The 25,376-nt window shown below is 36.9% G+C and overlaps 1 long non-coding RNA gene across 1 annotated transcript; it reads left to right on the plus strand.

Annotated features, from left to right (window-relative positions):
* The first annotated feature begins 463 nt into the window (after positions 1–463).
* On the plus strand, positions 464–17,701 carry LOC139140151 (uncharacterized). Its single transcript, XR_011553952.1, has 2 exons — positions 464–681; positions 16,107–17,701. It is a non-coding gene; the product is annotated as an uncharacterized lncRNA (long non-coding RNA).
* Positions 17,702–25,376: the final 7,675 nt, after the last annotated feature.

Consider the following 25,376-nt stretch of genomic DNA (forward strand, 5'->3'; position numbering starts at 1 on the left):
AACCCTCAAAATGTTATTTTAGATTAAAGAATATTTCTGGACTTCTGCTTTCTGGGCTTATTATTTTGGAATCTTCGGAATAACTGGCGTTCCAACACGTCAAGTCTTTGTAACGATCGAAAATGTATTTCTCCTGATATCGTAAAGACAGGGAGTAGTATTTTAAATACTGACAAATTTTAGCCAATTAGTTTGTGTAATCCGTAATCTCCAATTATATATGCTTGGTTACTCTAGAGAACGGTAACTTGAAAAAGTGTTCTCTCCGTAAAGTTTTATGTAGGAACGCGCCTTGGGGACATATTTGGACTCATGAATTCGTACAGATCTTTTCTGATCTACCACATGTGGGGTATGCACAGCGAGGGTATGCGCAGCGCAGCCAAGCGGTAGAACTGAGAGGGGAGTCGCTCTGGAGCTACCGGGGCTGAACTTTCGACCCTCAACCTCTAGAGACCTTTACACGACATCAGCTGATACCGATTGTGGAACATATATATACTCCTTCCAGTAGAAAGGAGGATAGCTTGTCGAAAAGCTCAACCACAGAAGTATACACTGTTGAGACTCTTGTTTGAAAGTCGTCAATACATCGATTTACTGGCCACACTACAGCCTTAAATGTAAACGTATCTGGTACGTGAAGACAGTACTGTGACAGTGAGTAAGTGCATTTTGTTGGTAAGTGCATGAAGGTAGAACATTTGTTTTAACCTGTGCCTTGATGATGAGCGTAGGCCGCTTGTACACTGGTTAGTACACTGGTTCGGGATTCCTGTGTACACCGACAGGCGGTCAGGGTATACAGTATGTGCGCCACTGTGGCCTGCAGTTTGAACATTTGTTTCTCTGGCACAACATCGTGCCTCGTGGCTCTCACCCTTGAGCCTTCAACTCTCGGGAGTGGGGACGAGGATACTCCATGGCACCTGCCAGTATTTCAGGCAAAGAAGGCACACGGGACTGTCGACAGGGTCGATAGCTAAATACCACCTGTGTTCAAATGCCAAAGTTTTAAACGTCGCAATAAAAACATTTTTCCCGTCGCTGTCACGGTGGCGCACATACGTAAGAGTAGTAGACTGTACAAAACCACGAGTTTTTGGGGTAAAAAATGGAACTACATCACGATTAGCATGATTAAAAGTTGGACACTGAACATCAGAGGTATTTATACATTAGTCGATGGTGGTTATTTGACCGATTGATTGATCGAATCTTATATTGGCTTTTACGGCCGCAGAAGACAAAATCGTGTCACAACTTAGCCTTTTTACGTTACTTTCTGTATACCACTGACAAGGAGTCTGTGCGTTTACGTATACACTGACCACTCCGAGTGCCTGTGTACATCCATTATCAACTAAATAAATTTCACGTTAGATAAACCCGATAGTAAAATGGGGCCTATAAAAGGGCTACTCTGGACTTAAATAGATATTGAGACGCCCGGAGAATTGGGGGGCACTGCTATAGCAAGGGTGTACATAATGTACCACAGTTTTGAAACCTCTTGTTTGCCTCATGTAGAAGACCCTTGACCATAAAAATGTTGATAAAATATGGACCTTTGACCCCTGTTCTTTTATACGAACACAATTTGACACTTTTGATCCATGATTTTGTAAAAGATGTAGAGTTTTGACACACGTGTTGAGCCTACAGTGTAGGGGTACACCTATACCCGAATCACATCCCCTCGGGTTGAGATGAAGGCCTACACTACAAAAGTAAACGAAGTCAGCCGACCAGAAAATAGGTCAGAAAACTTAGTGTCATTCGCTGACCTTTTAAAGTATGACCAAAAGACTAATAAGTGATTTTCGATTTATGGATAGCTTCCAGAGCTGTCATTGCGTTTGGGCCTACATTTCGATTCCGAAACGTGATGTGCAATGTGTGAGGAAAAAAGGGATTCTGACCATGTGACATACAAAACGATAACAAGTTATCGATTCGTCAGTCAACTGCTAAGTCAGCAATTTTTCCTGGGAGGTTATCAGGGAAAAATCGTGCTCTCGCCATCTTGCCTCGAAATCAAGCATTGTGCGTGACTCTGTTGTTTTTCTAGGATGTATTTTTCAACGTGATTTTGTGAAAGTTTCAAGGAAGTGAAGATGCTTACAACACTGTTATCTTGCACCTGCAATCGAAATTTGATAAAATGCACTTCCAATTGGTAGGCTACTAGTATAATACATCCGTTTCCATCCCAATAGTGTGAAAGCACAAAGACGTTGGTAACCTTCAGTTTTGATTGCACTGTATCATAAACAGATAATGTGTTGATATTGTCAAACCTGAGTAATTACAGAGTACAATGTGTACTCTTTGATGCAATAATCACTGTGACGAGACAATGGAAAATGCAAATTTCTTGGATGGCGCGACATTTTTATCATCACCTGGGGGCGTAGAAAAAATATAGTCTGTTTCCGTTAATAGGCCCTAGGAAATAGGATAGGTCGGTCAGGAACATTTTTTTGGATTTTCATTACATTTAAGTGTTACCCATCCTAAGCCAAAAACATTTGTCAAAAATCATGCATGAGTTTTGAAAATGCCTAAAAAGTTTATTTTAAATAGTGTAGGCTGGGTTACCGGAAAAGCACATATTTGTCTAATTGGCCTGATCAAAATATTTTAGCTAACGTATGATTCTGATCGTAATATTGACCAATGAGAAGATTTTGTGAGCTCTTTGATTCATGTTGTTACCACTTCATTCAAACAACTGCTCCATTTATGTCCGTATTTGAATCCCAAGAATTTATTAAAACTAAACAGAGTACAAACCCATCTCTGCATTATGTTGCAAGACCCCTGAGTTAAGTAACAAACCTATTTTCAGTTGTTGAAACTCTTTTAACTTTGGGGGAACTTAGGGTACTGTAATTTCTCTTGACTCTACGGATTCTTTGTAAAATTATCGAAAAAAATCCAAGAACACAAAATAATTGATACTTCACTTTAGATTTTATGAAGTGCGGCGTGGCCATGATGTTTGCAGAAGTGTCGTCTCACGACATAGGGTAAAGGTCACATCTGACGTAGCATAATATAACGAATGCATGTGAATACTTACATGGCAAATAAAGCACCTAGAGATCAGGTCAGTTAAATGATATCAACAATATGTTTCAGCACTGCATCTGCCTTGTCGGCTATTTGTTACAACAACATTGTCACTTTTGCCCTCCTTACATACGTACTTAGGCTTAAAAAGCTGTGATGACGAGTGAAACATTTTATAAAAGATCTAGACATAAATTGTCACTCGTCAACCGTTTGCTGGATTGGCCTTGCAAGATGCCAATAGATGACACTGGACAAAATGCTTGATATACGTTCAGCATATTTACGTATATTGACGTATATTGAACACAATATTTATTGTATACGAAACGTATGTCTTTGTATATGGAACATTTCAATACGTTGATATGCGTAGTATATATCTATGCAGATCAAGAGTATATGTAATGCAGATTTTTGCATTTTGCCCATCACTGTGAGCCGTGTGTCATTTTCCCTTCACACGGGAGAAATGACAGTGCGTGGGCGTGTGCCTGGACCATACTGTCTTTCCCTCATAATGCAGAGAGATATATGGCAGCGTTCGACCATGTGTCAAAGCTACAACACACTCCTTCATGCCCTTTGTGTCAGTGAGAGATATGATATGGTGGAGAACCCGGAGTGAGAAAAGAGATAGCACGGAGACACTCGCCAAAGTCTCAGCGATAACACGCTTGAAAAAAACCCACTGACATTACCTTTCGATTGGCTCTCCCCTGGATATCGAATAATCAACTCAATTTCGGTAACATAATTGATAAAGCCTATCCCCAAAATAGCATACCATGAAAATTCCTCACCGGAGTTCTTCACCTCATTACAAATTTCAGCCGTTTTCGAAGCCAGGAGCTGAATAATCATAAAAAATGACACTGAACCTTTTAATTTCTGGAAATATTACTAATATTGGTCTACCAGGGAATTTAAAATGTAAGATGACATAAATAGAATAAAGACCAAGTAATAACGAACTCAACATCCTATGCGTCAGTGAGAGATACGATATGGTGGAGAACCGGGAGTGAGAAAAAAGATAACAAGGAGACACTCGCCAAAGGCCCAGCCACAACACGCTTGCCAAATAAACCGTAATGCTATCCCTTCTCAAAGTGACAAGCTTGACAGAGAACAAAAACTGTAGCTAACACAAAAAAGTGTGCAAATATGTCACCAAATGTTTCAGCTACTTGTCCCTTTTTTAAAATGAAACAAATAATTGGAATTCCATACGCGGAAAAGTAAGCCTTGTGTTAAGCTCCACCTCGACGCGGAATGTAAAAAAGTCAATATAGTCGAGTGAGAACGCTTTTGTTGTCTTTTATGTCGGCCGAAAAGCATGCAATCAACAAGTTTTTCGCGACCGATCATTTCCCCTGGCGCAATAGGTTTTAGCAAAGGGTTATATCTATGAGAGTTCTCGCGTGTACATTGGGGTCTCAGATCCATATATTTAACAGCTCAAAATAAAATCTTCGTGCAAACAGGTATAACAGTGTGTGTATCACTAGGTAGAATGTGCCTTGAATTTTAAATCTCAGTAATAGACATCAAATCAGGTCCAATAATCGTTATCATTCAAGGTAAACTGTGAAATTTACCAGGTCCAAGGAACATATAGATGATGACAAAGGCAATGGGGCCATCTTGAACCACGAAATAGTGGTGGTACCATGTGTCCGGAATGGGTAAGCGTACCCTGCCAGCTAGCCGCACCCGTCAAGATTGACCCAAAGCGACAAATTCATTGTTATTTGGTGAATTCACCAAATTACTTTTGTGAGTCAAAATTTGGTATGCTGTCACTCATCATTTGAGAAACAGACAGGTCATATTTTGATACAACATCTCCGTATCCACCGTAGAACTTCTTAAATGATTTCACTAATCTACTTTCTGAGAATCCTTGCCTCACTAACTTTTGAGCTAATAGGCTGTGTCTAACTCGAAAGTCTTCATATGAATGGCATGCTCTACTGTATCTGAGGAGTTGTGAAATATACACACCATTAGCTGGAGATGATGGTATATTGCTCGACAAAAAGGGAAAGTTTATGATTTCAAAGTTGAAATCGTCTCTTTTGTCATACAGCTTAGTATATAGTGTATTATGTCTAATTTCAAACAATACATCTAGGTATGATGCCGAGTCCACACTTTCAGTTGTTTCTTTTATATCTAAATCATCTGGGTAGATGTGGTGTAGATAATTGGATATACCAGGATTGTTTAAACTGATGAGATCATCGATATATCTGTGGGTGTTGTTAAATCGCTTGGCAATCCTTTTACACCCAGATTTCTGAAGTGATTGCATAAACTCTGCTTCATACGAATACAAAAATAAGTCTGCAAGAAGTGGGGCGCAGTTTGTGTTAAATCTCAGTAAATGTTTGGTAATTTGTTTCTAAAGTGCCAAATGTTGCAAGGTGACCCCTGATTTTCATTCTTGATTTCGTTGTAGGATAAATTCACTGCGGAAAGTTTGAGCAAAAGTGTAAGTCTTTCACTTTCAAGGCGTATACTACCTTTAAATAAAGCAACTTCCCACATTTGGTCTATTTTTGTTAGTAATACGATATAGTGGATCGTTATGGTTGATTCCCGTTGTCTCATCTACCAGCAGTGTATCAAGTATGTTTGTTTCGAGCAACGCATTTATCACGTGTGCTCTCTACACTCTTTAGGTCAATATGAGATTTCCCAAAATTTTCTTGAGTAAGTCCCTAGTTAATACATGTACTGTGCACAATTTTGTTGCGTCGGAAAGAAGAGTCTTGGACAAGTGGCGAATCAAACTAGCTCAGAGGGAACACATTGATAATGTCCTGGAAAATTGTGGACTAGGTCATAGCGTAGCATAACAAATCGCCCTTTCTGATGTGTGATTGGGGGGGGGGGTTCGAGGGTATACACAGCGCAGCCAAGCGATTGAACTGGTCGAGGAGCTACACCGCGGGTAGTGGCAGGTGGTGGTAGAATGTGTGACTTCCGATTCTTAACGTCTCGCCATCGAGATCTTTACATGAAATCACCTGATTACGATTGTGGAACATACTCCGTCCAGTTGAAAGCAGGATACAATCAAACGACAGTTTGTCGAAAAGCTAAACCAAAGAAGTCTACAACCTGCAGATTCTTGTTTCAAAGTTGGTTACACATAGATTTACTGACCGGAATTTAGACCTTAAATGCAGACGCATTCGGCGTATTTAGATATTTTCAGTGTAATGCGCTCTTATTATTATTTTCTTATAATAATTTTAATTATTATAATTGCTGTTGTTGTTGTTGTTTTGTTTGTTTGTTTGTTTGTTTGTTTACTTCACCCGATGAAGATAGCATAACAAATCGCTTGTTCTGATGTGTGATTGGGGTGGGGGAGTTCGAGGGTATACACAGCGCAGCCAAGCGATTGAACTGGTCGAGGAGCTACACCGCGGGTAGTGGCAGGTGGTGGTAGAATGTGTGACTTCCGATTCTTAACGTCTCGCCATCGAGATCTTTACATGAAATCACCTGATTACGATTGTGGAACATACTCCGTCCAGTTGAAAGCAGGATACAATCAAACGACAGTTTGTCGAAAAGCTAAACCAAAGAAGTCTACAACCTGCAGATTCTTGTTTCAAAGTTGGTTACACATAGATTTACTGACCGGAATTTAGACCTTAAATGCAGACGCATTCGGCGTTGTATTACCCCTATTTGTAACAATCAACCCTATTTGTAACAAAATTTAATTTTCAAAAAAACTTTGCCATATATGTTGAAATATTAATAAAATATGCATATTTGTATGTTTGAGGGCAATTTTCTTTTTTTTTCCTTGTCAAAACTCATTTTTCCGAAACTGCTTTTGTTACAAATTGGGTTGATTGTTACAAATAGGGGTGACACGTATCACCCCTATTTGTAACAATCAACCCTATTTGTAACAAAATTTAATTTTCAAAAAAACTTTGCCATATATGTTGAAATATTAATGAAATATGCATATTGTATGTTTGAGGGCAATTTTCTTTTTTTTTTCCTTGTCAAAACTCATTTTTCCGAAACTGCTTTTATTGAACCACTCTTTTTGGAGTGGAGATTTAGCCGACTGGTTCTGTCTCAGGCCTCTCAGCTAGGCGACTGATGCCGTATGTTGTGGGTTCGAATCCGATTGAAAACTATCCGTATTTTCTATCCTGGGTCGGTAACACTGCTGGTGGACAGAATTGTCCCCGAGGTTATCGTTCGCCCAGTTAAAGCGATGAAATTCGTTTCTTCGCTTCGATAAAGTGTGTATGTGCGATGTATGATAGTGAGCATGCGTGCGTGAGTGCTTCACGAACTCTACAACGTGTTGAAAGGTCTCAGTCAGAAAAATGTAACAACTTAGCCGGCTATTGAACCACTCTTTTTGGAGTGGAGATTTAGCCGACTGTTCTGTCTCAGGCCTCTCAGCTAGGCGACTGATGCGTATGTTGTGGTTCGAATCCGATTGAAAACTATCCGTATTTGTTACAAATTGGGTTGATTGTTACAAATAGGGGTGACATATGTCAACCCTATTTGTAACAATCAACCCTATTTGTAACAAAACCTAAATTTCAAAGAAACTTGGCCGTATTTGATGAAATCTTGATGAAATATACATATAAGTATGTTCGGGGGCAATTTTCTTTGTTTTCCTTGTTGAAACTCATTTGTACGAAAATGCTCGTGAGATTAAATTTCGTTGTACAGGTTCCTAGGGATAAGAGCCCTACTCGTAAGATATAATCAAGTCGTGCAGATACATGCCAAAGGTTTGTTTCGGGGCAATTTTCACCATTTTTCTTGTTTTTCTGACCGAAATCATACTAAACCTATATGGGGTTAACTTTTGTTACAAATTGGGTTGATTGTTACAAATAGGGTTGACGTGTCAACCCTATTTGTAACAATCAACCCTAATTGTAACAAAATTTAACCAACTTGAAACAAAACCTAATTTTCTACAAAACTTGGCCGTATTTGATGAAATCTTGATGAAATGTACATATTAGTATGTTTTGGGGCAATTTTTATTTTTTCCTTGTCGAAACTCATTTTTAGCTACTATAGACTATAGTCTATAGAAGCTATTGGGATGGGTATCCGTCCGGCGTCCGTCGTCAGTCTGTATGTATGTATGTATGTATGTATGTATGTATGTATGTATGTATGTATGTATGTATGTATGTATGTATGTATGTATGTATGTGTGTATGTATGTATGTATGTATGTATGTATGTATGTATGTCCGTTTGTGAGGCGTCCGTCCACTCAAATATCTTGAGAACCGCAGTACTTACTGATTTGATATCTGTTGTGTAGATGGAAAATATGATTTTGAGGAACTATTTTTTTAATTTTTTGATATTGTTGAAAATAGGCAAATTAATGCCAAAAAAGGTTTTTTGGTAAAAAATCTTCTTCTCATAACCGCTGGTCAGACAGCTTTGTTATTTGGTATACAGGTCCCTAGGGATAACCCAACTTAGATTGTTCAAATTGTGATGAAATATGCAAATGTGTATTTTTAAGGAATTTTTTTGTCATTTTTGGTCAAAGTTTGACTTACATTGTATGTAATTCTTGTACTGTATAAACCCTATAAATTCACCCGAAAAAAATAATTAATATGATTTAAATAATTGAATTAATTAGGAAATCATCAAAGCCAAAATAATTTTAGTGTGGAATTATCAGAAAGTTCAACTTTTTTTGACAGTTCATAGTGAATTGAGGATTAAAACATGTAACTTTCCTGAATCCCAACTTTGATATATTCTGAACCACCATTTATGTTATCTAAAAGAAATTGCTCATAATAGTTTGTCATGATAGGGTGGTCAAATAAATAGAGATAGAGAAAGTTCTAATTTTCATTTATGGTTGACTTGGTAAGGATAAAATAAGATTACTTTTTGAGAAAAAAATAGAGTGGTCAATTAAAAGAGTGGTCAAAGTGATAGGGTTTTTATGGTAAAGCTGGGCTGTAAGATTCCTCATGTGCTATTTATAGCAATTATGCAATCTGTGTAAACAGTGCAATGAAAGTGGAACATGATTCCTTATAATGCTTTTGATGACCTTGAACTTCTTAAGTTTCAAACCTTTGTCTCTTCAGTGTGCTTTCTCTGAGTACATACAGTCTCAACTTATTAACAGAACTTACTTACAATGTTAATTTGAAAGTTAAAATGTGCTTGGTTAATAGGATGGAAATACTGATATTAAAAGATAACCAGCTCAAGATTCTTTATAACCTGACAGATATGCCTGTTTTTTTATGACGTAAATCTTGATTTAAGCAAGTCTTGTTTACTTTAATTAGAATGTAATTAACTCTCGTTTATTTGCTATTATAGACTAATATAGTCTGATGAAATATGCAAATCTGTATTTTTACGGAATTTTTTTCCATTTTTGGTCAGGCCATCCTGAAATGAGCTATCAAAGATATCCACCTTCTTCATCAATACATGTGTTACAAAAGGTTATTCTCTACATAACACAGCAGAGCTCTGTTAACTGTTGAGTCGCTTGTTTTTTCAAAACCGCTGGTCAGACAACTTTAATATTTGGTTTACATGCCCTAGGATGACCTTAGTGAGATAATTTCATACAGTCAGGAAATACTTAATTTTGTATCCATGTCTATAGTAGCTTCAGGGACTTTGGCCCTATGTTTTCCGAAAATGCTCGTTAGATTAACTTTCGTTGTGCAGGTTGCCTAGTATAAGAGGCCTATTCGTAAGATATAATCAAGTTGTGCAGATAGGTTTGTTTCGGGGCAATTTTCCCCAATTTCGGTCAAAAATGTTAAAAATCTTGTTTTCTGACCGAAATCATACTAAACCTATATGGGGTTAACTTTTGTTACAAATTGGGTTGATTGTTACAAATAGGGTTGACGTGTCAACCCTATTTGTAACAATCAACCCTATTTGTAACAAAATTTAACCAACTTGAAACAAAACCTAATTTTCTAAAAAACTTGGCCGTATTTGATGAAATCTTGATGAAATTACATATTAGTATGTTTTGGGCAATTTTTATTTTTTCCTTGTCGAAACTTATTTTTTTCCGAAAGTGCTCGTTAGATTAACTTTCGTTGTGCAGGTTGCCTAGTATAAGAGGCCTACTCGTAACATATAATCGAGTTGTGCAGATACATGCCAAAGATTTTTTCGGAGGCAATTTTCCCCAATTTTGGTCGAAAATGTTAAAATCTTGTTTTCTGACCGAAATCATACTAAACCTATATTGGGTTAACTTTTGTTACAAATGGGTTGATTGTTACAAATAGGGTTGACGTGCAACCCTATTTGTAACAATCAACCCTATTTGTAAGAAACAACCCTATTTGTGACAAAATTTAATAATTTTGTAACAAAACCTAATTTTCAAAAACTTGGCCGTATTTGATGAAATCTTGATGAAATATGCGTATTTAGGTCTATATTTGGGGAAATATGTCGTTTTTCGAAAAAAATATGTTTTCTAAAATTGCGAGGTGGTTTGTTTTGAAATTTGGTATACAGGTTCTGGAGATAATTCTTTAAAGACGTATTGAATTGTGCTGATCTATGCACGACTCTTTTTTGGCAATTTCGCCATTTTTGCTAAAAAAGCAGGTCAAAAATCTTCTTCTTAGAATCTATTGTCCAATTGCTTTGACATTTTGTATGAAGGTTCCTTGTGGTGACGTTTTACCTAATTTCAGATAATACATCACAGATACGGCCTTGGCATTTGTTTGGATTCATTTGAACCCTCAATGCCGCTGCTTTAATTTATACACTTGTTTTTATTGTAGGCTCTTGTTGGTTGTTTCGGCAAAAGGGTTTTAATTGCTTCCCACTTATCAAGTTCTTCCAAATATTTTGACGGGCTTTCTTTTTTATCCTTTGTTTTGATATGTGTTGAGCCTAAATGTTGTTGTGAAGATCAAGTCATTTTATGTTGTGAATGTTTGATTGTTTGTATTTCTATTTACTTTTTGAGTATGGTTTCTGTTTGGTGTATGTTGCCGTGCATATTGTGTCTATCAATTTGCTTGTGAAGAATTCTACTTTTTTCTTGAAATCGATTGAGTATTGCATGTAATCTAAGAATTTCACCTTTGATGGGTCCCTTAAAGGTTGTTTTTGGGTGATCCTCTGAGCAGGCATTGGAACGTTCCGGTTGGTTTTGCATTTGTTTTAATATCAAGAATGATTTCTTAGTTTTGCTTTGAGCCCTGAAATATTTCAACGTCGGAATATGTTGTTTTTTTAGTTATTTCTCAACTGTAAATTTAAATGTTGAATGCATTCCCAGTGTCAGTAGTGTCATGAAGTCTACCACCATTTTAATATCCAAATTGAATATTCGTCAGTTTGTATAACCTGCTGTAGGGAGTTTTCACTGACAATTAACTGGGAGACAGACACAAGGGTAATTTCCCACTCGATGTTGCTGCCGAGCGCTGATGGATAAGTAACCCTATGACCTTTGATGAAGGGTGAGTCAAGTGCATGGTATATTTCGTATCATAAACCTCAAGAGGTAGACTATCATAAACGATGTTATTATCTGCATCGGCCGCACCACTTTTTAGATTCGGAGATTTTCGTTCTGAATACTCTTCAGAATCACGTTTCATCTCTACTTTTTATATTCATAGGGATCACGATAACATTCAATTAAATTATGATTACTCACTTCCAGAAGTATCTGTCCCTCGAATTCTAAAACAATGCACTTGATTATATTTTTTGTGATATTCTAAACTACTCGGTTATTTGGTGACCGATACTATAAGGTCAAATACCAGATCGAAGGTATCTTGAACATAAATGACTCCACTATCTAGCTTTGGACACCATATGTGTAGTGTCTCACCTATCTGTGCCTGGCTTGGATTATGAGTAACTACATGATGGGTCCTTTCTGCCTTAATTCCATGTGGTTTTCGGCTGCTGAAGCTTGATAAAATTATCGATTTTACGGCATTGCCATTGCTGTACGGCATTATTATTGAGGTAATATTGAGAAAAATACGACTGAAGGAGGAAAATATCGAACTCAAGGCCGACGTGATTGAAAGTTTTTTAAAATTTAAAGTTTGATGATGATTTAAGTTACTATGAAGCATCCTTTACAGAGGCCGACCAAAGTCTCGGTGGCCTGCAGATGGATAGGATAGGCAAAAGAAAAAAGTTGTCGTTTCGATAACCCGACCTACCCTATTTTTTGCCTGCGACCCAAAACTTTTTAGCGCAACGTAAACACGGAAGTAACAAAAAGACAGAATCACGTGTTCGTCACCTGATATTTGATTTTTGCTTGGGACGTCGACGTCTTTTATGTATTTAGTCCTTTAATATGTATGATACCCTTTTTCTGGAAATGTTGTGGTAAGTATTAGATCGCCCTGGACCCCTGAAAAGTGCATATTTAAAAGAAAATATAGGGGAAAAAAACCAGCCGACCTACCTGCCCTGTTTTGAAACCATGTTATTGGAAGAGCAAATTTTTTTTTTGGTTTTACGAATTACAAATAGCGTCAACTTTTGATACAAATAGGGTTAGTATGACTTCTGTCAGTAAAGAAGATTTGTTTTGCATTTTTGACCAAATTAGTGACTGATGCCGCCCACCAAATTTTGGCATGTATCTGAAAAACATGATTACCTGTTAGATGGAGGCCTTTATCCCTAAAAACCTGCGAGCCGAAAATTTTATCTAATGAGTAGTTAAATGAGTTTCGACATGGAAAAAACAAAGAAAATTGCCCCCGAAAATACTAATATGTATATTTCATCAAGATTTCATCAAATACGGCCGAGTTTTTTTGAAAATTAGCTTTTGTCACAAATTGGTTAAACTTTGTTACAAATAGGGTTGATTGTTACAAATAGGGTTGATTGTTACAAATAGGGTTGACACGTCAACCCTATTTGTAACAATCAACCCAATTTGTAACAAAAGTTAACCCAATATAGGTTTGTATGATTTCGGTCAGAAAACAAGATTTTTAACATTTTTGACCGAAATTGATGAAAATTGCCCCGAAACAAACTTTTGGCATGTATCTGCACGACTTGATTATATTTCGTGAGTAGGCCTCTTATCCCTAGCAACCTGCACAAAGAAATTTTATCTACTGAGTAGTTTAAGAAAAAATGAGTTTCGACAAGGAAAAGACAAAGAAAATTGCCCCCGAACATACTAATATGTATATTTCATCAAGATTTCATCAAATACGGCCAAGTTTTTTTGAAAATTAGCTTTTCTCACAAATTGGTTAAACTTTGTTACAAATAGGGTTGATTGTTACAAATAGGGTTGATTGTTACAAATAGGGTTGACACGTCAACCCTATTTGTAACAATCAACCCAATTTGTAACAAACTTTAACCCCATATAGGTTTAGTAAGATTTCGGTCAGAAAACAAGATTTTAAACATTTTTGACCGAAATTGGTGAAAATTGGCCCGAAACAAACTTCTGGCATATATCTGCACGACTTGATTATATCTTACGAGTAGGTCTCTTATCCCTAGGAACCTGCACAACAACATTTAATCTAACGAGCATTTTCGGAAAAAAATGAGTTTCGACATGGAAAAAAATAAAAATTGCCCCAAACATATAAATATGTATATTTCATCAAGATTTCATCAAATACGGCCAAGTTTCTTTGAAAATATGGTTTTGTTACAAATTGGTTAAACTTTGTTACAAATAGGGTTGATTGTTACAAATAGGGTTGACACGTCAACCCTATTTGTAACAATCAACCCAATTTGTAACAAAAGTTAACCCAATATAGGTTTAGTATGATTTCGGTCAGAAAACAAGATTTTTAACATTTTTGACCGAAATTGGTGAAAATTGCCCCGAAACAAACCTATCTGCACAACTCGATTATATCTTACGAGTAGGCCTCAGTAAAAAAAGCTTCGTGCTTTTCCGATTACTATATGTGTGTGTACTGTGTCTGTGTGTGTACTGTGTCTGTGTGTCGTCTGCTCCACGCACACCGTGTTGTTCGGTCGCGCACAGAATTGCAACATCTAAGTCGGTTGCTGTGACCAACTCTTTTGGGTTGGAAGCAGTGGCCGACTGGTTTTGTGTGAGGCCTATCAGCTAGGCGATGTTGCCGTGAGTGTGTGGGGGTTCGAATCCCGTTTGGGTTATAGTAAAAAATTATATCCTCTTATACTACGCAACCTGCACAACGAAAGTTAATCTAACGAGCACTTTCGGAAAAAATAAGTTTCGACAAGGAAAAAATAAAAATTGCCCCAAAACATACTAATATGTATATTTCATCAACATTTCATCAAATACGGCCAGTTTTGTAGAAATTAGGTTTTGTTTGAAGTTGGTTAAAGTTTGTTACAAATAGGGTTGATTGTTACAAATAGGGTTGACACGTCAACCCTATTTGTAACAATCAACCCAATTTGTAACAAAAGTTAACCCAATATAGGTTTAGTATGATTTTCGGTCAGAAAACAAGATTTTTAACATTTTTGACTGAAATTGGGGAAAATTGCCCCGAAACAAACCTATCTGCACAACTTGATTATATCTTACGAATAGGCCTCTTATACTAGGCAAGCTGCACAAGGAAAGTTAATCTAACGAGCATTTTCGGAAAAAATGAGTTTCGACATGGAAAAAATAAAAATTGCCCAAGAACATACTAATATGTACATTTCATCAAGATTTCATCAAATACGGCCAAGTTTTGTAGAAAATTAGGTTTTGTTTCAAGTTGGTTAAATTTGTTACAAATAGGGTTGATTGTTACAAATAGGGTTGACACGTCAACCCTATTTGTAACAATCAACCCAATTTGTAACAAAGTTAACCCCATATAGGTTTAGTATGATTTCGGTCAGAAAACAAGATTTTAACATTTTTGACCGAAAATGGTGAAAATTGCCCCGAAACAAACCTTTGGCATGTATCTGCACGACTTGATTATATCTTACGAGTAGGGCTCTTATCCCTAGGAACCTGCACAACGAAATTTAATCTCACGAGCATTTTCGTACAAATGAGTTTTGACAAGGAAAACAAAGAAAATTGCCCCCGAACATACTTATATGTATATTTCATCAAGATTTCATCAAATACGGCCAAGTTTCTTTGTTACAAATAGGGTTGATTGTTACAAATAGGGTTGACATATGTCACCCCTATTTGTAACAATCAACCCAATTTGTAACAAAAGCAGTTTCGGAAAAATGAGTTTTGACAAGGAAAAAAAAAGAAAATTGCCCTCAAACATACAAATATGCATATTTCATTAATATTTCAACATATATGGCAAAGTTTTTTTGAAAATTAAATTTTGTTACAAATAGGGTTGATTGTTACAAATAGGGGTGATACGTGTCACCCTATTTGTAACAATCAACCCAATTTGTAACAAAAGCAGTTTCGGAAAAATGAGTTTTGACAAGGAAAAAAAAAAAAAATTGCCCTCAAACATACAAATATGCATATTTATTAATATTTCAACATATATGGCAAAGTTTTTTTGAAAATTAAATTTTGTTACAAATAGGGTTGATTTGTTACAACTAGGGGTACATACAGCGTATTTAGATATTTTCAGTGTAATGCGCTCTTATTATTATTTTCTTATAATAATTTTAATTATTATAATTGTTGTTGTTGTTGTTGTTTTGTTTGTTTGTTTCTTTGTTTGTTTACTTCACCCGATGAAGATTTTAAAAATGTTTCTCGGCCGGAAATTTCTACAGTTTTGGCTAACGAATAATTCTAATCGTGCGATTGGCTCCATCTCACGGTACGATGAGTTCATGCATGCCTGCACTGTCAAAGGTTAATAACATCGGCCAGGTGGGTATACACAATCTGCCAGGAGAGCATCAGGCCTGAAAGGGATAAATATGACAGGTATAATTCAAATTATGTTATCTACATGCATTATTGTAACACTTTGGCATCGGAATCAGGCTGATATTTTTAACAATTTTTGTTTTCCCCACAGATACACATTGCAAGATAAAAGATAATGTTCAGCAAAGAAGAGGCAGTTGATTTCGCTGAGAAAACTCTAAAAATAGAAAATCCTCTGGTGAAGTTCAGGGAAAATCCACTGGATCTACTCAACTGTCTCGTCAGAGCTTTCCATAATGCCATTCCTTCTCAAAGTGCCACCTTGCTGGCTGTGGACGAGGAGGAAAGACGAGTGCCCTCTGTCGGTGATATTAGGCAAGCTCTTCTATCTGGTATGGGTGGTCTGTGCATCGTAAATAATAGCTCTCTGAAGTTTCTTGTCGAAGCTCTAGGGTTTAATGTAAAGCTTGTACCATCCACAGTGACATTTCATAATCACCACTGTGTTGTTATAGTAAGCAATGTTTTACGAGATGGCGATCAGTTCTTGCTCGAGGCTGGATGTTGCTATCCCACTTTTGAAGCAATTCCTTTTGATTTTGACGCAGAATCTCCAGTCTACCGACATTCCTTTTTGCAGTTTAGACTGGTGAGAAAGGGTGAACTGATTGAGAGACAGCATTTCAAAAGGAGCCATGACTCGATCGGAGAAGATATCAGAAAGTGGGTCCGATTTTATGATTTCAACCCGAACTCAATCGGCGTGGATGTCAGCTTCTTTGATCCTTACATGGAAGATGAGTATACGGGCACTTCTAGCGATATGTTCGCATTTTGCCTCCGTGTCGTTTCTTTCAAGAATGACAAATGTACCGCCTCAAGGATAATTCACTTCTGGTCGAGGGCGATGATCACCATCTCCACGAGACAAAACTGAAATCCACGGACGAGATGAAACATCATCTCCGTGAGATGTGTCCCAATATTCCATCTCACGTCATTGCGAAAGCTCTGGCATTCTGGGAGAAGAAAATCAAACCGAGGCTAGAATTAGATCAGAGTGCCGTTGATATTGAGGAATTTATCTAATCAGCAAACCGTTCTCTATTCACTTGTTGACGATGAGGAACAGAAAAATTAATTATACATATTGGGTGTGCATGCTATTCCCGCAAACGTCGGATCTCCCAGTATCATGATAAACACATCTATCATACTTTTTCTGTGCTATACGTTAAGTGTAAAACCAGGCAATTTTTAGCTGTAATATTGGTTATAATGACAAAAATGGACCGTAATATCACACAATATGCTAAGTAGACTTTTTTGATATAGCAGTATATCACGAAATTTTGAACAATGGTTTTCAGTTTAGGTCACTGAAGCATGAGATGTCCAACAAAACTGGAAAGGTGTAGCATTTCTCGTTGTATACAAAACCTCTCCCTATTTGTTATCTTTATATTAATTCACAATAAGCGTTGCTTTCCTTCAGTTTTGCCCAATCTTTGTAAAGCACAATTTTTACCCTTTTTTGACAAAATTGGACATGTTCGGAGAAAATTCATGAAGAATGTGCAGTTTATGTACGGATTATTTACTCAGAAACATCTATATCTTCTGTCTGATCAACACGTCACGTCTCGAAGTCATACTTTGGATTTGTATTCTATTCGTCAATGTACTAATTTCCCAACTGATTGTTCTGAAGTTGTTAATAAATTGAACGTGTACGTCCCAAAGGGGCTTATTGGATTCTCGAACTTTTTTAGCTTGCCAATTGCCATGCGAACGTCAGTATGCTTTTTCCACAATGAATCTTCTAAACTGTGAATATTGTGATAAATAGTACATCGCTTCTCAATCTTAGAGCTTGCCTGCTTTCAAGTCACATGTGAACACTGGTTTTACATATCTTATCGAACATTCTCACTGTTCAAACCAAACCCGGCATCACTTTTCTTTTTGTTTATTTTTCTGACTTGTTCTAAATTGTGTTTTTTTCGTATTGCAAGTTTTACCATTATCCGTTTTTAAAGTCTATGGTTTTACAGAGCATGAAAATATTTGACTTTGTTCGTTGTTATTTTGCATACAGTGAAACAATGACCGGCTGATACAGAGCGTTCGATAACAGCTGATTCCAAAAAAATGAACTGCAATATAAAGATCATCAAGGGTTTTCATGGAAGATCTTGGAAGATCTCAGAGGCACAGTGCGTGAGAATTTCCCTACACAACCACCCCTATATTCCACTCAAAGCAAACTGACCGAGGCTTTGCGTAGAGGCTGAGGTAATGGTGAAAGTTTACTGCCGAGAAAATGTATGTCAGAAATGTCATAGGGTTGATGTGCGGGCTGATGGTTACATAAATTGTCTGACTTTAATGCCTCACTAGTTAAACGTAAATTATTTTTAAAAACTTGTGATTTGGGTCTCCAAGTAAGGCACTTGTGCCCACCGAGAGATGTGTATTTTGCCAGAAATAGCTATGAACATCGGTGTGAAGAAAATAGCTTGTGAGTTCGAGTAAACTTGGAGAAGCGTCAAGGCCAGCTGCAAGGAGTTTCGGATCCGATACCCGCTCATCTATCTCAGAGTTTCATTCCTTACTCCTTTGCGATGTCATCAAGGTCAAACTTCGATCGAATGAACTATATACACCCGATAATATGCCGCTGGCTTTAGAATATATAGGGCCAACCCTCAAAATGTTATTTTGGATTAAAGAACATTTCTGGACTTCTGCTTTTTGGGCTTATTATTTTGGAACCTTTCGAGTTAAACGGCGTTTCAACACGTCAAGTCTCTCAAGTTTGTAACGATCGAAAATGTATTTCTCCTGATAACGTAAAGACAGGGAGTAGTATTTTAAATACTGACAAATTTTAGATAATTAGTTTGTGTAATCCGTAATGTTGCACGGTAATCTCCAATTCTATATACTTGGTTACTGTAGAGAACCGTAACTTGAAATATTCTCTCCGTAAAGTTTATGATGGAACGCGCCTCGAGGACATATTTGGACTCTCAAATTTATACAAATCTTTTCTGATCTACCATATGCGGAGGCTCATTTTAAAGCTCTTGAAGAAAGAAAAACTTTCACCATCTTAGTTTTCGAAAATTTTTCCCCGTACAGTCAACATAGGGATGGCGACCATTTTGAATTTCAAACTGCAAAATGTTGGGAATTTTTTTCTCTATAGTTCCAAGCTTTCTATGACCCCCGATTTTTATTGTTGATTAGCTCACGTGTTCACACACGCGGGCTAATGTTATAGCGATGTCTCTCTGTCTGTCCGTGTGTGTGTGTGTGTGTGTGTGTCTGTGTGTGTGTGTGTCTGTTCTGTCTGTGTCTGTTTGTCTGTCTGTCTGTCTGTCTGTTTGTCTGTCTGTCTGTTTACACGATAACTCAAAAACGCCTGAACAGATTAAAGTCAAATTTGGTAGACAGGTACAATATGCTAATTGTGGATTTTGGTTGGTGTGGCTTGCATATTAATGAAGTTATGTAATAACATTTTTTTCATATAATGGTTTCCCTATGGACACAGTAATGACAGTGTCGACATATGTCAAGAAATACTGCACAAAATTTCATGATACTTTTCACAGATGACAATATCAGAACATTATAAGTCACCCCTATTAACAAAATTAAAATATACAACACCTCTAAAAGGTTGATAAAGTAAAACAAGGTTCTTTTACAATGTAAAGCTAAAAATATCTTGTAGATTATATTGGCAATGTCTACTTCGCATGTGCAATGAACTATGCAAATTTTCCGACCTGCTCCGCCACAGGACGGAGATAATGTCTGAGAAGGTTTATGTCTGAGCTCGGAGGGCACACTCCAAACAGTGGCGGCGCTCTCACTTCCGTTTCACTTCTTCTCCCGTTTTCACCACTGCCACTGGCGACAAAAATGTGGTGATTTACCACATTTTTCACATGATTTGAAATTTCAATAATGTCATACTCTTTATGGCTATTTAATTTCAAAGTCAAAGAATAAAGTATAAAAGATGTCTTTATGTTGGTTTTTGTCGTATATTTGCGAAAATCGTTGGACCTACTTTTCGTGGATGAATGTGTCTGATACAATAACGTGAGTGAAGGGTGGCACCGAAGCAGAAAACACTTACGGCACTTTCATTTTTCAACTTACTGCATGATAACACACTTTGGAAAGTGAGCAAGTACAATGAAACTTGATCACATCTTGAACACTGCTTCCAGGTAATGGCCAGCATTGAAATGAACTTTACGGGTGATAAGATAAAAAAGGATTCTCATATAAGCTTTCAAAACTAGCAGCACTCACTGATGAGGAAAAAACTTTTGTGTCTTTTGTGTAAATACATTTTGAACGACTGTATTTAAATTTTATTTCATTTTATTTAAATTTATATCATTACTTTACTAAATAGCAAAAATGAAAGTTTCTATCACATGATATTCTCACATTGCCTCTGACACTCATTTAAATAACTGATAAATAATCCGTGACATTTTGCGGCAAAACAATATATTAGACATACGGACATAGGTTTATTGCTACCACTTTCCTTTCTTTTAAGTACATGTCGGTGAACGACACGCTTTCAAAAACTTGTGGCAAGCTATTCTTTTTTCGCCGTACACAATACGGCCAAATGATTATTTCAATTATCTCGTTTTAACTGGATAAATACGTATATCATTTGATACAGACATGTTATTTAAAGGAATACAGTCATCGAAGCTGCGCTTAAAGATCGTATGGGACCCATACGACCAATGTACACACTGTATCTAAGATACGATGGTGATTGATAAAAGTTAAAACATATCTGACATAATCTACATCGTATAGGGAGTCACGTGATGCCGGCACTCGAAGCAACACACTGCTAAAGCCGCGCTCTCAATTTTCACCAAATTTTTCGTAGCGTCAGAGTTTTTCTGCTTTGCTGGCACTGCAAGACCTGTGCATTCTTTGGCTAGAACCAACGTGATCTATTTTCGAGGACCACCTTTCCTTCCTCTGCAAGTTCTTTTAGTTCATTTGCCTACTGCTGCAGTGGCAAGAGAAATGCCTTGTGCACGAAAAAGACTAAAACAGCGATCTTCAAGATTACCACCTGAAGTCGTGTCTGCGCCAGATTTGAACACACAAAACACGGAAATGAGGAAGAAAGAGCTCCAAAGTGAAGAAAAAGGTGAACAGTCTTTTACTGATAACGATTTGGGTGTACAATTTAAGATTGTTTGTAAAAATCTACAAAATCTGACGGATTTAGAAGTGATACGAAGTTGTAAACAGGTGGTTGGTAAGGATGGAATTCTTGGCGTCCAATTTTTACCGAAGGGAAAACAATGGATAATATATGCAAAGAACGTGAACTCGAAAAGGAAACTCTTGGTTTCTGGACTTGACATTGCTGGTATTCACGTCATTTTGAATTCAGCTGAGCTAGAAACGGACAATAGAATTAGAATATCAATTCATGACATCCCACTCCACGTTCCAGATACTGCTGTTGGTAGCTTTTTAGACTCTTTCTGCGACAGAGAGTTGCCAGTAATCAAATGCACTGTCACTGATCCAGACGATGGCACCAAGTACTTCAACGGCAACAGATACTGTTACGTGCAACGTCTGAAAAGACCAATTCCAAACTTTGTTGAGATGAAGTGTGTCGACTCCAGTGGTATAGAAAAAAGGTACAACATACGAATTTTCTACACGGGACAAGAACGGAATGCTCTATTTGTAGAGAACATGGGCATAAACCCCCAGAATGCCCGAAAAAATCTCCGCCAGTTTGCTATAAATGTAAAGAAAGTGGTCATCTTGGTAGAGACTGTGAAAAGCAAAAGCAAAAACAATGTTTCAACTGTAACCAGTACGGTCATATTGCAAGGATGTGTCCGAAAATTGGTACAGAGCTGGTAGATCAGTTCATAGAATCTATTTCCATGAAAGCTAAGGAAGCAGAAGACTTGATTGAAAAAGCACTGAACAAGAGTATGTCACCTCAGCAACCACGACAAATGACAGTGCAAGCTGATGTACATCATTCTTCAGACGCAACCATGTCGGAAACGCCCAAAGACCAACGAAACTCGACTCCGTCCTACAAGACTGCTGCCCAAGATGCAGAGACTAAGTCGTTAACACGGTCACGGTCGAAAGAGGAACAAAGACAGAGTTTGGAAGAGTCAGATGGAAAAGCAGATCAAGAAGGAGATGCAAATCAGCCAGAAGCAAAGAACCAAAGAAAGGGGCTTCGAAAGTATTTCAGTGTAAGTAACATTATACGGAAAAAATCAAAAACTAGCAATATTAGATCGCCACCGTCTCCGGTCGAGCGAGGACGTGAAAAGAGAAGATGCGAAGCCTGGTCTCCAGACTCGGCTAATTCATATGCCAGTTCCGACTGAGTGACACTAATACTACCTAGAGAAACTTGACTTTCTAAAAGAAAGTAAGGTTTTTTGCTTTGTCTTTGTGCTCTCATGAATTCTGTTAAGATCGTCACTTTGAATGTGAGGGGACTACGTGATCCCACCAAGCGCAAAGCTATTTTCAATTGGTCTAAGAAAAACAGATTTGATATAGTATTTTTACAGGAGACATATAGTTCTCACTCGGATGAAAGAATTTGGGAAAAAGAATTCTATCATTCTATCATTCTATCTATCATTTGGAGCCATGGCTCCAGACACAGCAGAGGAGTGGCAATTCTACTCGGAAAAAATTTAAATGTTGGTATAAACAAAAAGTACAGAGACGCGAATGGTCGTTTAGCTGCTGTACAACTGAGTTTAGAGGAACAAGTGTGTTGGTTTATCAATATTTACGCTCCAAATTTGCCAACCGCAAAGTGTGCATTTTTTAAGTATGTTAATGATATCTGTACTGATTTTGAAATCTTTGGAGAAGATGTGATTTTGTCAGGGGATTTCAATGTGCCTTTTGACCTTAGTATTGATAAAGACAAAGGAGGTATACCACTGATCACTGATGAAAACCAGATCGTGAGAAATTTCATTCAAAAGTTGATGTGGAGGAATAATTTTATAGATGCATGGAGGTATTTCAACAAAAGAGAAAAAGGTTTCACATGGCGAAGGACAAAACCGTTTGTTCAGTGTCGACTAGATTATCACCTTGTCAGCAATACACTTCTCTCAAGTATTATTGACGTACAAATTGTGCCCTCTGTAAAATCAGATCATCATGCCGTAGTCTTAAACTTGAGTATCACCACTTCTGAAAGGGGAAAAGGTTATTGGAAATTTAATAACAGCCTTCTTGAAGATTGTACTTACTTAAACAAACTTGCAATTGTTTTAGAAAACTTTAAAGAGAAACACAGCTCGCTTGAGTCCAAACAGATGAAATGGGAAATGTGTAAGTTAGAAATTAAGAAATTTACTATTGAGTACAGTACAAAAAAAAGCTTTCCAAAATAAGTGCTCTTTCAAAAAGATAAGTGATAGACTTGTTGAAATTGACAAACTTTTATGTATTTCACCGAGTAATCAATTGTGTGAAGAATATGATAAGTTAAGACACGATCTGGATGAGAAACATATGTACAATGCTAAAGGTTCACAGGTACGTTCTAGAGCCAGATGGATAGAACAGGGTGAAAAAAATACAAAATACTTTCTCGGTTTAGAAAAACGAAATGGAAAAAATAACACTATCAAAAGGCTAAAAATGCAAAATGGTAAATATACAACAAGTCAAAAGGGAATTTTAAGTGAGATAACAAGTTTTTACAAAAGTTTATATTCCAAAACAAGAAGAACAATTTCGTTAGAAATGTTTTTACATGATGTTAATATACCGACTTTAAATGAACAACAAAAGCAGTTATGCGATAGATTAGTTACAGAAACAGAATGTGTTAACGCCCTGAAGGGTATGAAAATGAATAAGTCACCTGGTTATGATGGTTTAACGGTGGAATTTTATAAGAAGTGTTGGCCAATCATTGGCAATCTACTTGTAGAATGCTACACTGAATGTTTTCAAGAAGGTTCACTCACAATTTCTCAGAAAAGAGGAGTAATTACTTTACTACATAAAAAGAGTGAACCAGAATTATTGAAAAACTGGCGTCCCGTAAGTCTCCTTAATATAGAGACTATAAGATATTAACTCAACTTTTAGCCAATAGATTAAAATGTGTTTTACCATCTGTGATAGACTGTGACCAAGTTGGTTATATGAAAGCAAGACAAGCTGGGGAAGTACTAAGATTGATTCAAGATCTTTATTATTATACTCTGAAAAATAATTCACCAGGAGCAGTTTTATATATTGATTTTGAAAAGGCTTTCGATTCAGTTGACTGGGATTATATACGTGAGGTATTGAAAATTTTTAATTTTGGAGAAAACTTTCAAAAATGGTTCAGTACAATGGTATTTCTAGTAGTGTAAAAATAATGGATGGATGACAAATTTTGTAAACTTATATAGAGGTGTTCGACAAGGATGTCCTTTAAGCGCACAACTATTCATACTTTGTGTAGAAACACTAGCGTGTAAAATCAGACAAAGCCCTGAAATAGAAGGTATCGACATTCCATCACTGAATCAACAAAAAGAGGCACGAGTAGCACAGCTAGCAGACGACACAACCATCTTCGTTAAAAATGAAAGGTCTGTAATGAAAGTTTTAGAAATAATGGATCAATTTCAGAGTGTCTCAGGGTTGAAAATAAACAAAGAAAAAAGCGAAGCCGTTTGGATCGGCAGCTTAAGAGATTCACAATCCAGATGTGGTAATTTAAAGTGGACATCAGAGCCTGTTAAAGTATTGGGTCTTTATATTGGATACAACAAACAAAAGTGTGACCAACTAAATTGGGAGCCAAAAATAAAAAAGCTCGAGAATACTTTCAATTCATGGAAAATGCGAAATCTCACCCCGCATGGGAAGGTTCTAATTATTAAGAGTTTAGGTTTGTCGAATTTACTGTACTTAGCGTCTATTTTAAGTGTACCTGAAGAGATTGTAAAAACTGTTGATAAACTAATTTATGAATTTCTAGACTGTCAGAAGTATAAAATCAAGAAAGGAGTACTATTGGCACAGATAGAACAGGGAGGTTTAAATGTACCCAGTTTTTATGAATTGTCATTAGCTTCTAAATTTACCTGGTTTCGCAAATATTTTGATCAAAGTAACGCAAAATGGAAAACATTTTTTTCTTACTTGTTACAAACAGATGCGGAAAATAGCATTCTCAGATCAAGTGTTGATCCAGATTATATACCTTTTCAGATTTCAAGAGCGTTGCCACCTTTCTATAGAGATTGCCTTAAAGTTTGGTTTGCTGTCAGACAGAAAAGTACTGAAGCAAGTAATAGACATCTTATGTGGAACTCAATGTACAAATTTTTTGTGTCTG

This window comes from Ptychodera flava, chromosome 9 (genome assembly GCF_041260155.1).
Source record: "Ptychodera flava strain L36383 chromosome 9, AS_Pfla_20210202, whole genome shotgun sequence".
Taxonomy (NCBI): domain Eukaryota; kingdom Metazoa; phylum Hemichordata; class Enteropneusta; family Ptychoderidae; genus Ptychodera; species Ptychodera flava.